We start from the raw sequence: 15,736 nt of genomic DNA on the forward strand, positions 1-15,736 counted from the left end.
TTTAAACTGCAGCAATCTGGGAGGGTATTTGTCAGAAAACATTATCAGCTCTGCAGGTTTAAAATTTTGTTTTTCTTGGTTTACAGTACAATTCTGTAGAGTATAATTTATTTTTATAATATATGGTATCTTGGGATTAATTTTTTACAAAAAAAGGAACTGAAATTCGACTCAGTCAGTTGAAAACTATACTTATCTTTTGTTTACTTAATTATTTTACCATGTTTAATTCGTTATCACCGACTAGATAAGACCTTGCTAGATTAATCTTTATTTTCTGCCGATACTAGCAGCATTAAAAGCGATGCATTTGTTTTAGGGACTGATAAAAAAAATAATAATAGTAATTAGGAATAATGATTATTACTAAAAGAGAAAGAATGGAATAAAAGAACGGAATTGGTATGACGATGTGAACTTCGATGATATCGCTATTGTTTTTTAACAAAGCCCTACCTCATTAAACAGTTAATAGTTGGCGTTGCTCTTTTATGTTTGTCTTTTATCTCTTTCTAATCATATCTCATTCTCTGTTCTTATTACTTCCTTCCCGACTAATTCGGTTTCTTTACTATGCCCTTATTATGAGGTCACTTGGTCAATTGTTAGTTTTATTGATTATTAAAACACGATATAATTATCTTTTATAAAATAAGGAACTGCTTTTTTGTTATGGCTGCTAGGGTGTAATCACACGCTCCGACCATTCATTATCGATTGTTTACAATTAACTAACAAATCAGATATTTTCTTTACGCTTTAAAAAATAAATAATTATGTATAATTTTATTATGTATTAATGATTCTTTTCACACATTAACCAAATTAAATCTGACTTTACTTTAAGCAATAAATTTTAAAGATTAACGATTCGTTTAGTGTGCTTAATTTATAATAATGTATTCAGACGTCCAGAAGTCTCCTGACGTACTTTTGTTTTGTTTCATATGTATGCTGAATTAATCAAAATAGAGAGAATTCAAACGTTTCGAGAACTTTCCTTTTTTTTCCTTACTTTAGTTTTTACGTCTGAATTTCTTTTATTTAACTTATAGGCGGTTTCTTTTCCTCTTTTACGAATAATGTTTTCATACAATTCTTTACTTCATCCGGAATTAGACCACTGAACTACTGTGTAATTTCTCCTCCTACAAGTGACTTAATTAACAAGAAATAACAGTTTGATTTAATGCTGTTAGCGTTGCCAAATATATTTGAATCAAGTATAACAATTATTATCAGATAAGTAAAATATTTCAAAACGTAAAAGAAAATACCCTTCTCCAGAATAGAAATTCCGATAAACGTTTTATTTTTAAGATTTATTTACCCTAATTAGATTTGTAAACAGTAGGATAGATGAAAAAATGCTTGTTAACAGCCTTACTAGAACTCGATGAGAGGTTTATACGAGGGTTTTTTTTTTCAAGGTCCGATCGGTTCCGAAATTAAAACCACAGTGAAAATAATTTTTTTTTAATTTGTAACAAGTACTTAAATAGTTACGCTATTTCTCTACATAGTCGCCAGTCCAATTTAGACGTTTGTCGTAGCGCGGTACCAACTTTCCAATACCCTCGTCATAGAACGGAGCCGCCTGTGTTTTCAGCCATGTTTCTACGCTGGTTTGCAGCTCGATGTCTGTGCCAAAATGTTGTCTTCCTGGCCAGCGTTTCCTGTAAGCAAAGAGGTGAAAATTGGATGGAGCCAAGTCCGGGCTGTATGGTGGGTTATCAAACACTTCCTAACGAAAACGCTGCAGGAGCTTCTTTGTTACAGCTGCAGCTTGCGGCCGAGCATTGTCATGGAGAAAGACAATGACTGATGACAACATTCCTTTCCGCTTATTCTGAACTGCCCTTCGTAGACGTTGAAGAGTCACGCAGTATGAGGCTGCTGTGATGGTCGTGCCACGTTCCGTGAATTCCACTCAAGAGAACTCCATTCTGGTCCCAGAACAAAGTAGCCGTACAATTTCTGTTGAAGAAGGTTCGCTTGAATTTCTTTGGTTTACAGGGAGAATGAGAATTCATCCACTGTTTGGATTGTTCTTTTATTTCTTCAATTTCGAAATGGACCCATGTCTCGTCCCCTGTGACAATTTTGTTCAAAAATCTTCTCCTTCATTCTGGTACCGCTGGAGAAACGTTAGGGAGGCGTCCATTCTTATTGTTTTGTGATGGTCGGACAGCATCTTGGGAACCCATTACCCACACAGTTTGCGGTACTGAAGTTTCTCTCACTAGCAATAGTGTAGAGAGCTGACCTTGAAATTTCAGGAAACAAATCACTCAATACAGAAATTGTGAACCGACGATTTTCTTGAATTGCCTCGTCCACTCGCTCAACGAGATCATCGGTTGACACTCGCTTCCTTCCCTTACCGCCTGCATCATGAACATCTGCACGTCCTGCTTTAAAGTTCCTCCACCATTGTCGCACTTTGCTGACACTCATTGAAGTTTCACCGTACACATTACTTATTCGTCGATGAATTTCAGCTGCATTACACCCCTCAGCCTGAAGAAATCGAATTACCGCACGCAGTTCACACTTGGCGGGAGATGCTATTGTTGCAGACATGTTTACGTGCTAGCTGCGTGTTCAGAACTAAACGAAGTGACGCGGCGTGATTGAAGGCCATACTAGAGACGCTGCGCAACACATATGCGCAAAGGTTCATCCGATTTTTGCGCGGGTTTTTATTTCGCGACCGATCGGACCTTGAAAAATAAATAACCCTCTTATATGTTATATATCTGTACCAATAGTTTTTGTATTTTTATTCAGTTACTAATAATTGGGTATATCGATTTCTTAAACTAAAAATATAATAAAACCGATTTTAAAATATAGACTGAAATATTTTTTTAAATGTATGACTCTTTTTTTTAATTTCCGAATTTTTAAAGTTGGCGCCAAATTAAAAACGAACTACTACTATCAAATTTATAATTATGTGCCGATTTCAAAAAAAATTAAAATATACACAAACATAAAACATAAAATATACACAATTGTAAAATTATATTTTCTTTTTATCCGTTTATTATTTGGGTTTTATTATTTTTTTGTTAAATTACTATTTAAATTTAGAATTTAGGTAGACTTAAAAAAAACGCTCCACGCAAGAAAAAAAAATCAGTTATAAGAAAAGAAACGCAGAAGGCATTTCATAAGAAATGATTTGACTATTGATACAAATATAAAGACGAATGACTTAGGGAAGTATTACCTAGCAAGAGCTTAGGTTGTCTGGAATGTGGAGAGATTATTTACTATATTAAATTTTTTAATCAGTTTTTTCGCGTGAATATATTTTAAATATCAGAATGATTGCGTACTGTTATGCTACAACAACCCGATAAATGATGGCGACAAATTAAGATTTAATGTACGATTTTAATGTAGATTTATTGTACGATGGGAATAATTATTTTTTGTTTCAAAATCTTTCGTTTAAGTCATTTAGAAGAAATTTATTGCAGGACCACTAGAGAAACTTCCTTTAAAATAATATAGAAAATAATCATCCAAAACGCTGCAATTAATGGAATCTAAAACTTATACAAACTGGTCGATTGTGAAACTCCTTCGTTCTTTAAAGTCTGTTAAAAATGGAATGTCCTCTAAACGGTGCTTAATTATTGTTTCTTATTTAGTACGTGACATTTACGAATTCGCCTGTTAATTTTTTTTTCAATCATAGTATTAAAAATTTTGTTTGTTTGGTTTTCCCGTATGCGTTCCTATACCATTCAACCGAATGCGATGCAACTTTGGTGAGTTGTTTTGCGCCCGCCCGCTAAGGTTTCTGAATTAGTTTGGACCCGCTAGGTGGCGCTGGGTTCCAGATATTTCGAAAAATTGTATTTATGATCAGATTTAGTTCATATTCAGAATATGTGTTATTTATATTGAAAGAAATACCTCTACAAAAACCCGCTAGATGCACGGTCCGATTTGGTTCATATTCAGAATATTTATTAGTTATGTGAAAAGAAATATTTTTGCAAAAACTATACCGGCTAGGCAGTGCCGGTGTCAAGATATTTGCGAAACAAACAAATAATATACAGACTTTCTTCTTCTATATACATATATATATATATATATAAAAGGCAATGTTCGTCTGTGTGTCCGCTATCGGCTAAAAAACTACTGAACCGATTTACGGACGGGAAAAAGGGAAAAGTGAAAGGTTAAATTCTGCGAAGTTCCGTAATGTTCAGTATTTTAATGTTTTATCAAACTTTCAATTGTGTTCTTTTAATCTATATATACATATATATATACTCAAATCTATCAATAGCGAAGCATTGCCGAGTCTGCTGCTAGTCATTTATATTTTTCAACAAAGGTAAGTTTTAGACTAAAATATATCGTGGAGATTGAATGACCTAAATCGTTTAATTTTGTTCTGAGATGTGATTTAATGTTGTATCCTTAAGAATTAAAATCGAAAGAATGAGTGCAATATTTATATTATATAGCAAAATTACCCATCAAGGAATTCTCACGTTATTATTGACGGGAAGGAGAATTTTACCATCGCAGTATTTTTCACATGTCGTGAAACTATTAAATAGTATGCCCATACAATTTTTTTTTCACAAAATTTAAAAAAAAAAATACTTTGCCTACTCAGACGTTTGAATTTTTTTTTTTCATTTCTTTAATCATTATTGATTGTTACATCAAAGTGATATAATAATCTGATATCATTATGATTTATAAAGTACTTTCACGTGAAGACTCAAGAAAATTAGTAGTAAGAATATAGCCAAAAATATTTTATTTCCTAAAACCAATATTTTTATATTGTTTGTTTCCGTTACATTTTTATTTTTATGAAGAAGCAAACAAAAAATAAATAAATAAAAAATATTCCTGTTTCAGAAATATTTAGCATATTCTTTTAAACAGTTTATTTATATCGTATCTCTCAAATCCTTTTATTATTTTTCATTTAAATACAAGTTTTTCCTTTGCGAATCTGGTGTACTTTTTTCAAAGGAGAAGTGTTTTTGTAAGTCTTTATTTAAAATACAAAGCTAAAAATTGTAAAATAAAACAAACTTTTTAAAAAATATTAAAACCGATTTTTTAAAGCACTGTAAACTTATTAAAATGTTTTTTATTTCGTCTTTTTAAGTCAGAGTCAGATTAAAACGTCGATAATTATTTTATTAAAATTTGGTGTTGATTTCTTAAGCAGAAAATATCTATCTGTCGTTTTCAGTGTAGTTTTAAGTCCGTTTTATTTGTTTACAAAAGAGTTTCCTTACCTAATATTGGCTTCTACTAATTCTACTATGCGTGGTTAAGATGAAATATTTGCATGATGGCTTGTTAATTAAAATTTTTACTTTTATTAATTCTTATTGTAACTGCTTTTCTATTGTAATAGCTTATTTACTGTTATATTATTTTGTTAACTAATATTTATTTAATATTAACTTTTTTTTAACGGTTTAATTTTGAAATTAAATAGTTTTTCTTTTTTTTCAGGTAACTTATGAGTTTCGTTAAGTAAGTACAAAATGTTTTCCGTAAAAAATCTCTAGATGGTGATCGGTTAATAAGTTAGGTGGTTACTTGTATGTGCAAAATACGGAGAAGAGCTTGATTTTTTCCTCTTTAACACATGATGTCGTAAAGATAAGATTTAAACAAAAATAAGCAGGTTCCTCATTTTTGTATTGTTTTTTTTTTTTAGTTACAATTTATGCGTTACAATTTTTGTAAAATTCTGTTTGAGATGATGTTTAATTTTTTTGCTCTATTCTCTTTTGGAATTATTTATTTGTTGGTAATGAAAGTCTGATAAGATTTTAATAAGATAAACTAAATACACTAAATATGGAGAATTTCTTCTGTATTCTATTCTGAGAATAGATTTTCTTAAGAAAATATTCTCTAAAGTGTTATTATGAAGTTAAACAAGTGTGCGATGTTACCTAACTCGCTGTCAACCTGAAAAACCGGATTAGCCTAGTTTAGGCCGTTGAACCATAAAGGAAAGGGTTTAAACAGAATTGCATATTGTCAAGTCGTATGCAGTAGTGAATATTTAATAAGGTAAAATATTCCGTAAGAACCTACAAAAAGTTTGTTGCAGGTGTATGGAGTTCCTATCGCAATAGTCACGCAAACATCAATCGTTCTTCCTCCACCCTAACACAATCCTTTACACTTGTGTGATTCGGTTTTGAAATCGATGCGATCAGTTTCTGTCGCTATTTCCAAGTTGCAGATTTATAATCGTACGTTCCACGTTTAAATCGTATCTTATAAATATATAATTTAAATCGTATTTTATAATGGAATTAAAAGTGAATGCATTTTATTAAACTTTTTCCGTCAAAAATACACAGTTTACATGCTTTGATTTTATACATAATTAAAAAGAAAAACTATTTTTACTTGACAAAGATAAAGTATATAGGAAAACGTAAAACTTTGTGACAGTTAGATCGAACAACGTTTTTTCTCTGAGTCTGAGACTAATTGTAAAGGAAAATGCCGGCATACAAAATCTCACTGCAGAAACCTCTGACTTCTACAATCATCCACGTGAGAATTACAACTATAAAGTAAGAAGAATTTGAAAACCAATGAAGAGAAAAGCCAGGAAATCCACCTTCAATAGTTATCATCGTAGAAATGTTTGGAATTGCTTTATATCAGTTGTCGCTAAATATCCTGATTCTAGTACTATCAGAAAAAGCGTATGTAGAACAATGACAAAAGCTGTTGGATCCGTTTTACCATCCAAGACCTTTGAGGATCCACGAATATCAGAGAATATTGTTTGACTGAAAGAAGCAAAGAGTTTCTTCTATCGGGCTACGGGAAGGAAATGAAAGAATTTTCTTTTTTTTTCAGAAGGAAACTTCAGTCCTTGTCTGAATATAATCATTGGATCGCAGAATCTATTCCAGCGGGTCAATAAATTCCAGTAGGTTAATTCTGTTGGTTGTGCTTTTGTGGTTGGCCATTAGAACATATATATTTGGTATTCCCAGCATTGTCAGTGTTTTCGTTGCGGAGCTGTATGTTATTAATAAAGCCTTAAATATAATTAGCTCAACATTTCGACACGTACTTATCTGTTCAGATTCCACGAGTGCCTTACAAGTGATCGGTGACATGTACTTCAGACACCCCATTGTCTGTGGGATTCAGTGTGTTATTTCTCAAATGATTCAACGTTACACGAATGTGAGCGTCTGCTGGATCCCCAGCCATTTTGGAAACTCAGTCAATTAATGCGTTGATAGTCGGTAAAAGAGGCTTGTTTCCAGCCTCCTTCCACTAATCGTGTTGTTTCTAATGATCTTGTCTGTTTTCTGAACGGGTTGGTCCATGATGAGTGGCAACGTGAGTGAAATAATTCCATCAACAGTAAACTTCGCCCTGTTAAGAACACTTTGTTACCGTAGAACTCTTCATGCAGGAATAACCGTCGAGAGGAGGTTATTATTTTCCGTTTGCGAATAGGGAAACGCTAGGCTCACTCATGGATACCTCGTGATTCAGACCGATGCAGCTCCTTCGTGTTCGCTGTCGCTGCCAATTAACTATATAAAACATTCTTGTGGATTGTGTCAGTTATGCGGCATTGCGTCAGAAGTTAACTAACTTCTTAAATATCTTGGGAAACAATGAGTCGTTATTATCAAATGTTTTACGATTTCTTAAGGCCATCCGCTTATATTCAATTATTTGAGTTTTACTACAGTATGTTTGTTTTAATTTAAATTATTATTATAATATTTTATAGTGGTTTCATTTCGCTTTTAGTATACTTCATAGGCGTTTTCCATTTATGCTAAGTTTTTTATTACTGGGCTTTAGTTTTTAATTTAATTTTTAATATTTATTTGTTTAAATCATAGTGGTAATTTACTAGTGGACATTTTCATGTCCAGGAGTTGTTGACACTTCGTTGTACTCCAAGGAAAAAATCCAGTAGATACACCCGTAGTTCGAAGTACAACAATGTTCTGCTATCTGTGTTTCTGTTACCCGATAATATAAAGCCTACGTGTATTAGAATTCTGACGCAGTCGAAGTATGTAGAATCCGCTAATTCAGACTACAGAATGGACTTATTTTGAGATGGTAGCTTAAAACATTATTCCAGGAGATCTTTCCACATATAGAACCAAATGCCAGCTTCGTCCACTTTAGATCCTGTCTATCCTAAAAAAAACTGAGGAACATTAGGGCATTCTGCAAAATTAATGTACAACAACCTTCCCTTGAATTCTTCCAGAAATTTATGCAGAGATATGAAGCTCTGGTGGAAAGCAAACGTTTTTCAAATGTAAATGACGAATGGTTTTTGAGATCCCTTCTAGATTACTTTGAAGACACATGGATTGTCAGAATTAATATGAGATTAGAACGATCCTAACCGACATTCCCAATCTCGGTGTGGATCCGTTATAGATATTTATAGGATAAATTGGCCAGAATAAACCAAAAAATTAAATGGTAGCCCGACTATTCATAGTTTTCCACCTCTTCGTACGATCAAACGATCTGGGAATTCATTCAGACATTGAAAAGGCACTGAGTGGTGACAGAGAAAGTATTTTCTAAGAATCGGTGATACATTACGGGATGAGGGACATTTTGAATATTTAATTAATGTTCAATATTCATTTCAATTCATTAGAGATGTTCAGATGTGTGTGCAATACGTGCACACAATTTTAGAGCTGCAATTCATTAAGAAATATTTATTCTAAATCGGAGATTAATTTCTACGAAATAAAATTAAATAAATATATGTTAACAAATTAAAGTAAAAATAAAATTAAAATTTTTAAGTCCTTCGATGTTTCTCCTGAGTTGGGGCTTTAGTATTGTAATACGGTTCTTCTGAGCGTAAATGTTCCTTTCTAATATTCATGAAGAATACTTTATTTCCCTGAAAATTTGTTCTTCCTCGTTTTTATAAGCTCACAGAAGGGAGTGTAAGTCTGATCTTTTTAGGTGCATACAGAGTATACCGGGAGCTGTAGCTTCTGTGTGTTCCTAGTGTAATTATATTTTTCAGATAGCTGCAGTTTTGTCTTGTGATTGAAATGCCTTAGTAAATTAAAGCGTCTTTAGTTCCCCCAAAATACAAATACAATATAGTTTATTTTCAATCGCATTAAGCTGAAACGATTCTAAGGATCTGTATCTTGATATTTAAACTTTACATTAATGATATTTCTTTTATTTTATACGCAAAATAACTAATAATTCAATTTATCTAGATATTTTTATCGCTTAGTTTCTTTATTTTATTTTACAGTTAATTTCTGTCCAAGATTTTATATGTAAATTACTAGTCGTAAATACAGATGTTTCTTTCGTTATTAACATTACCTGCAATGTGTCTTTGAAAAAAATCTATTTAAAATATCTGATTTTTTTCGTTTTGTGTATGTCATAACTGTTACAGTAGCCTATTTAAGTTCAAGGACGGTAGGATGTTCATTAGTTAATGAGCTATCTTTAATGCAACTTAACGAGTTAAAACTAGTTATGCTTATTAACTTACTACCTGTAGTATAAATACGGGTTATGCATGGACTCGCCTACAAGTTAACTAAAAAGAAGTGTTAATGTATCCAGCGGCTCGCTAAACAATAAAAATAATGTTCACTGAAACAGAAATTTGTTTAACTGTTAACTTTTACTGTCAATTGAAAATACGTAGGATGTAGAACAGAAAGTTCCTGTATACTTATACGTTTTTATTGCAAGTTTTAATTGTTATTTTTTAACTATTACCATTAAAAAAAAATCTTAAATATATTATATAAGTATACATTATAATTTATAAAATAAATGAACAATGATTTGGTTATAGAAACACTAAGGCAATGTGAATTGGATGTTAATAATTTTACTTGAATTTACAATCCAAATAATCTCCGAGTTACAATCCAAATTAATTTAAAAATGTAGTTAATATAGTTCCTTAAAAAAAAGAAGTTTATATATCTATTTGAAATTAATTTTTTTTTTAGAATTTATATTTATCGCATCCCACTTTAAATGTTGTATGCTAAACATGTGAAACTTTGTTTCACGTGCAACCAATGTCGTACTGAGTAAATTTAAAGTTTTTCCTAACTTTAAGGTGGAAATCTTTTTTATCTCCTACTTAGCACCGGTGAAATCTACCTCCGCCTTCCGGCGTGCTGAAAGGGATTTTTTTTAAATATGAAATCATTCACGTTGTAGTTTATCTGATAGCAGAATATGATCAGAAATGTTTTTTTTTCTCGTTGCGTTGTAGTAGCGAGAATTGTCATGTTGTCATTTAGAAAGCCGGTCGCGGTGAGTGGAAAAGCGAAGTAAGTGACAATCACGTGGAGTGGAGTGTATTACTGTAAAATACTAAATGTTTTACGGTAGTTGTGTTCTAATCTTACATTCAATATAAGTTGATACGTTAGGATTACAACTTTGATTGGCCTTCACGTAAATTCGTTAAAACTATTACTAATTCTAACAGAAACAGAAAATTCAAATCCGAATTTCTAACAGAATTCTAATCCTAAAAACAGAAATAACTATTCTTTTTTTGAAGTACTGTAAAGTGTATATCCCTTACAGTATAAAGCTAACATTTTGTTAAAGTACTTAAAATTATAGCATACTTAAAAGATGTCCTTTCCAAAAGGCTTAATTTTTAAAAAGTTTCTTTAATTTTGGCTGGATATTTGTATGTATGTGAGCGATATCTCAGAAACCGCTTGACCAATCGAGCTGAAATTTTAACTGTAGCCTGTTTCCTGTAGCGGTATTAAATAGCTAGATTACATTCACGTTCAGGTTTAGGTCTTACTTGTGATATTTTAGTAAAGGCTCGACCATACAGACTGAAATTCTAACTGTAGCTTTTGGTACCTTCATTTAATTAAAAATCTTAATTAAACGTGAACAAATATTAATGTTTGGATGTACACGAAATTATTCGCAATAAAATAGGCATACGGGAACAATTTTATATCAGCTTAATATTATATTATTGAGCTCTAGATCTGTCTACTGCGAAATCAACATCCGCTAAATGTAAACAAAACTGCCGGATACTTAAACTGAAGCGCGATCCTTAAATGGCGATACATCCTTCATTCACAGAGGCGTTGAGAATAAGTGCTCGCGAATTTTTTTACGATTAATTCACCCTATACCAAGCTTCGAAGTTTGTAATGGGAATATGAAATGTTAATTTTGTAGCGTGTTAAAAATGGCATGCTTGATCAGAATTCGAACCCGGGACCTCTGATGAAAGGCCGAGATGCTATAACTCCACCGCGGAGATCGGTTTATAATATTCGGATTATATCGAGTATGATTTTTTCTTGTATTGATTGATTTCGGCATAGCCATCCGGTGTTTTCAAGTGAATTAAATGTTAATTATAATAAAATTTAATTTTTCTTTATTCTTTATTTTTATTCTGTATTTCTTTTTTCTTTATTTTATTCTAATAAAATTCCATTTTTCTTTTTTTTAATGTTGTGTTCTTTACCTTAAGTTTAACAAAAAAAATTAAAAATCAATAAACAAAAAATTATGAATATTAGTTTAGAGCAACGAAAATTTTGCTTACCATCTTAGCTAAAAAACGACAAAAATAAATAAAGTACAAAACAGTTTGCTCGAAAAAATCTTCCAATTTAAAAACTTACAATGAAAAATGAAGAGCAAAAAGTTGCTTAAAAAACAAATTTCTTTCGATCTAAAACCAATAAAATAAAACCATTAACTAGCTATAATGAAACACGAAGGATTGATTTTAAATGGCGAGAATTGGGAAATTGATGAAAGTACAAGTGTAAAGAAATTTGAAGATTTTGATAACCCAGTGGAAACCTTATGTTCTTTCTAGATTTGGAAAGTTAAAATATTCAGTAACATTATATATTGTAACACGTGTTGGATGAATTTGTTAATTTCTACTCTCTTTTTTTTAGGAAATGAGTTAAGCAGATTACCGTCTTTTTACACGACTGCCCAAAAAGGAGTATAATGTATTTAGGGTGTATGCATGTAGTATTTATGTGTGTTTATTCCACGGTACCAGTTCAACGGCTGAACCGATTTAGATATATGACCCCGCGTTGGAATCTTTACGTTACCGGGAGTGTCGTAGACTATATATATAATATGATTAAATAGATTTAAAAAACCTTTTAAAAATAATACTATATACAAAATTTTCACCCGCACGCTCTTTAATTATTCTACACTAAAGAGCGATGTTTGTTAGCAATATATTTTGGAAGTTGTGTTTTTTAATTTTTGATATTTATCTTTTTTCCTTTTAAAATTCCTTTTATTAAACTGAATTTCGTGCATGTTGAGAATATGCCCAAATGAACTCTGAATTGTTTCGCTTATTCCATATCATTTTAACAATTTAGTTAAGTTGCTTGTGTATCGTGTAACCTGTTATTTCTTGTACTTTGAACTTAATTTTTGGAAATGAGTATAATATTTTGTTTAAAGTTATTTACTGGAAATAGGAAATGCATTAGAGGAAGATTTTTCTATAATCGATAACATAACAGACGACTTGCGGATGTAGGATATAGTAAATATGTTGTGGTTAAAAGATTAGCATAGAACAGAAACGAAAGTAAAGTTGTGTTAAATCAATGAAGTTACTAACAATCAAAATGTGTAATATTAATATTTACTATTTACGATATTTCTCCGAAATAATCACGCTTTCTTATTAAATTGAATTTTATTTTCCCGATTATAATGTTTTACTATCATATTAAAAGTGATTCATCGAGATATATGTATTTTCCAATTAAGGAGGCCATTAATCATCAAAATTCGGCGGAAAACCGCTGACAAAATTGTGTGTGGGTGTCTGTGGGTTTTTTGGTTTCTATTTCATTTAATATCTCAGAAACCGATTGCCGTATAAAATTTAAATTTGGTTGGATGACTTCTGTACGTGAAACATTTATTAAATTATTATTTTTTAAATCGGTCGAGGGAGCGGGGGTTACGGAGATGGGGTATCATATATCCATAAAATGTTAAAAGAATAAATATGTTTAATACCCTTTCATTCCCTTTTTAATATCAGTGATATGTTTAAAAAAGAAGACTTTTGAAGAAGACTTCTCTCAAATGTTTCAAATATACGAATTTCAATAGATCTGCTTTTTAATAATCGATTTTGATCTGGTGATTAATTATCTAAATATATTTTAGGGTTTTTTAAGTCTCATCTTAACGAATTTTTAAAAAGAATGTGGAAGATAATGAAGCAGTTACATTTCATATTTCTGGACCGCGTTAACTTACACGCTTGAACCTGCAGGTTCACATTTTTTCCTGCTCTTCATTTAAACTTATTTCAATTGAAAATGAGATTCGATCTTCCAATTCTGTAATAAAGTGAACAGTTATACGATTGCCGAAATATTAGTTTTTTTTTTTATTAACATCAGATATTTATATTACATAAAATATTGGGATAGCGTAAAAGTCCCTTTATTACTCATATTACTATAGATCAGTATTATTCGTATCTTCGTGAGTTACTGATTAACAAAAGTTTTAGATTTCTGGTGTGTCGTATAAACAAAAGTTAATAATTAAACTATTCCGTTTAATGAACTCCTGTTTACTGGTTACAACTTTTAATTTCGACCGTACGGTGTAAAATATTCAGTTTTTATTATTGGATTATTGTTGAATAATTAAAAATGAAAAAGAAACAATTATATAGGAAAAAGAAAGATAAGGTGAAGAAATATATCTCAAAAAAAAAACGACAAGAAGATGAATATGAAGGGAAAGAAAACGTTAAGACCAAGGGCAGAATAAAAAGGTTAAGAGAGGATGATAATATAAAGAGAGAAAATTTGAAAACTAGAGAACGTTTACACAAATAAAGATCAGAATAATTATATCAAACCAAAGAGCGATTAAATGATTGGCAACAAAAAGAAATATCAGAGGGGTAATAATGAACTTAAAGATAAGATTTTATGCAATTTATTAAAGATCGGGCATGTGTGCCTCAGTGTATATGTTGTTCTTGTGAGGGTCTATTTTTCAGTCATTCTGTAGTTAACTTTAATGTAGATAATGTAACAGTAATTCAAGAATAATTAAACAGAAATTAAACTGGAAAATTCAAAAATAATTTGATTCTAAATTATAATTTTCAATTACTATTAATAAATAATCAGATGTTTTATCAAATTTATTACATATACACATGTAATGCCTATTAAATTACATTTATACATTTTTAAAAGTACGTAAAATTACTAGTTAATAATTTTTTTTTTCATTTTTTTTATCTTTGATTATTTATTGTAAAACTTTTTACAATCACGGGTTAATAATTACTAAATCAATGTATTTAAATTTAAAAAAAGAAAAGTTTAAAAAAAACCAAAAGAGATGTAGTCTGATTCGAACCGATGTTCGTTTCCTTTAAGATCCAAATATTTTTTTAATTTTAATTTTAATTTTGATTGCAACTTCGATGTTGCAACAGTGCAACATCCAATATTTTAACAAAATATTTTAACTAAATCCAAAATTTTAACATCCTACGGCTAATCGTGTTTGAGATATTCGAGATACGTACGCACATACATATATACCTACGTACAGACGTCACGCCAAAACTAGTCAAAATGAATTCAGGGATAGTGAAAATGGATATTTCCGTTGAAATTTGAAAACCGAAATGTTTGGCGATCACAATACTTCTTTTACAAGGAAGTAAAATAAAGTTAAATAAAGGTGATGAAATCTGAAAATTGAAATTTTTCGCCACATATATTTGCCTAATTTTGATTGGAAGAAAAATCACATAACGCGTTTAGTTACCAGCTTTCCCAACCATACTATTAATGGGTACTATTACAAACAGCCGTGTTTGGGGGTAGGATCAAATTAACATCCGGGGATGAGAATTCGGAAATCTCCTTTTAAATTTTAATTTTTTAATATTAAATCATGGTTTAGGAATTTATTTAATTCAAATGACGCATCGACGTCCTGTTTAGATTTAGCCTTACTTTCTTTACTTCGTGCAAGGAAGTAAAAAAATTATATTGATGCTCTTAAATGTTTTTAAAAATCCCTAAATGTGTGTGGGGAGAGAAACGGTCGGGTATCGTGTTTCGATAAAATGTCTGAGGAGCAAACTTTTTTTCTTACTTTGGACAAAAAATATTGGCGGACAAAAAACGTTTTCAGAAGTTGATCCTTTCTCACTGATATTTCTAATATAAAAATTTCAATCAGAGTTTGTTTTTATTAATTTTTTTTCTGTTATAGTTTAATACTTAATTATTGTTGTAATATAAGTGATTAAAACTTATAGAAATATAATTTGATAAATATTCCATGCAAGAGATAAATATTAAAAAATACAACTGCCAAAATACATAGCTGACAGATATTGTATATAATTAAAGAGCATGAGGGTGACAATTTTGTATACAGTATATTTTTTCAAAATTGTTATATATATATATATATATATATATATATATATAGTCTATAACACTCCCGATAACGTCAGAATTGTAATGCCAGGTCATACATTTAAATTTGTTCAGCCGATGAGCTACTACGGTGGAACTCGCATACATACATGTATACACCCTAACTACATTACACTCCTTTTTGGGCGATCGTGTTAAAAGAAAAAATAAAGACATTTAAATTA

General features: G+C 30.8%; 1 protein-coding gene across 3 annotated transcripts in view; it reads left to right on the top strand.

Moving 5' to 3' along the window:
• The window catches only part of LOC142333367 (NAD kinase-like), a 489,955-nt gene that overhangs the window by 223,994 nt on the left and 250,225 nt on the right, over positions 1 to 15,736 (top strand). Inside the window, exon 2 of one of the 3 annotated variants that reach the window (XM_075380464.1) lies at positions 5,512 to 5,532. The exons of the other annotated variants lie outside the window; for them this stretch is intronic. The gene's annotated coding sequence lies outside the window, so the exon portion shown is untranslated. The remainder of the gene's footprint in view (positions 1 to 5,511; positions 5,533 to 15,736) is intronic. 3 annotated transcript variants of the gene reach the window in all.

The sequence above is a fragment of the Lycorma delicatula genome, chromosome 1 (assembly GCF_047948215.1).
Source record: "Lycorma delicatula isolate Av1 chromosome 1, ASM4794821v1, whole genome shotgun sequence".
In the NCBI taxonomy this organism is placed as follows: Eukaryota; Metazoa; Arthropoda; class Insecta; order Hemiptera; family Fulgoridae; genus Lycorma; species Lycorma delicatula.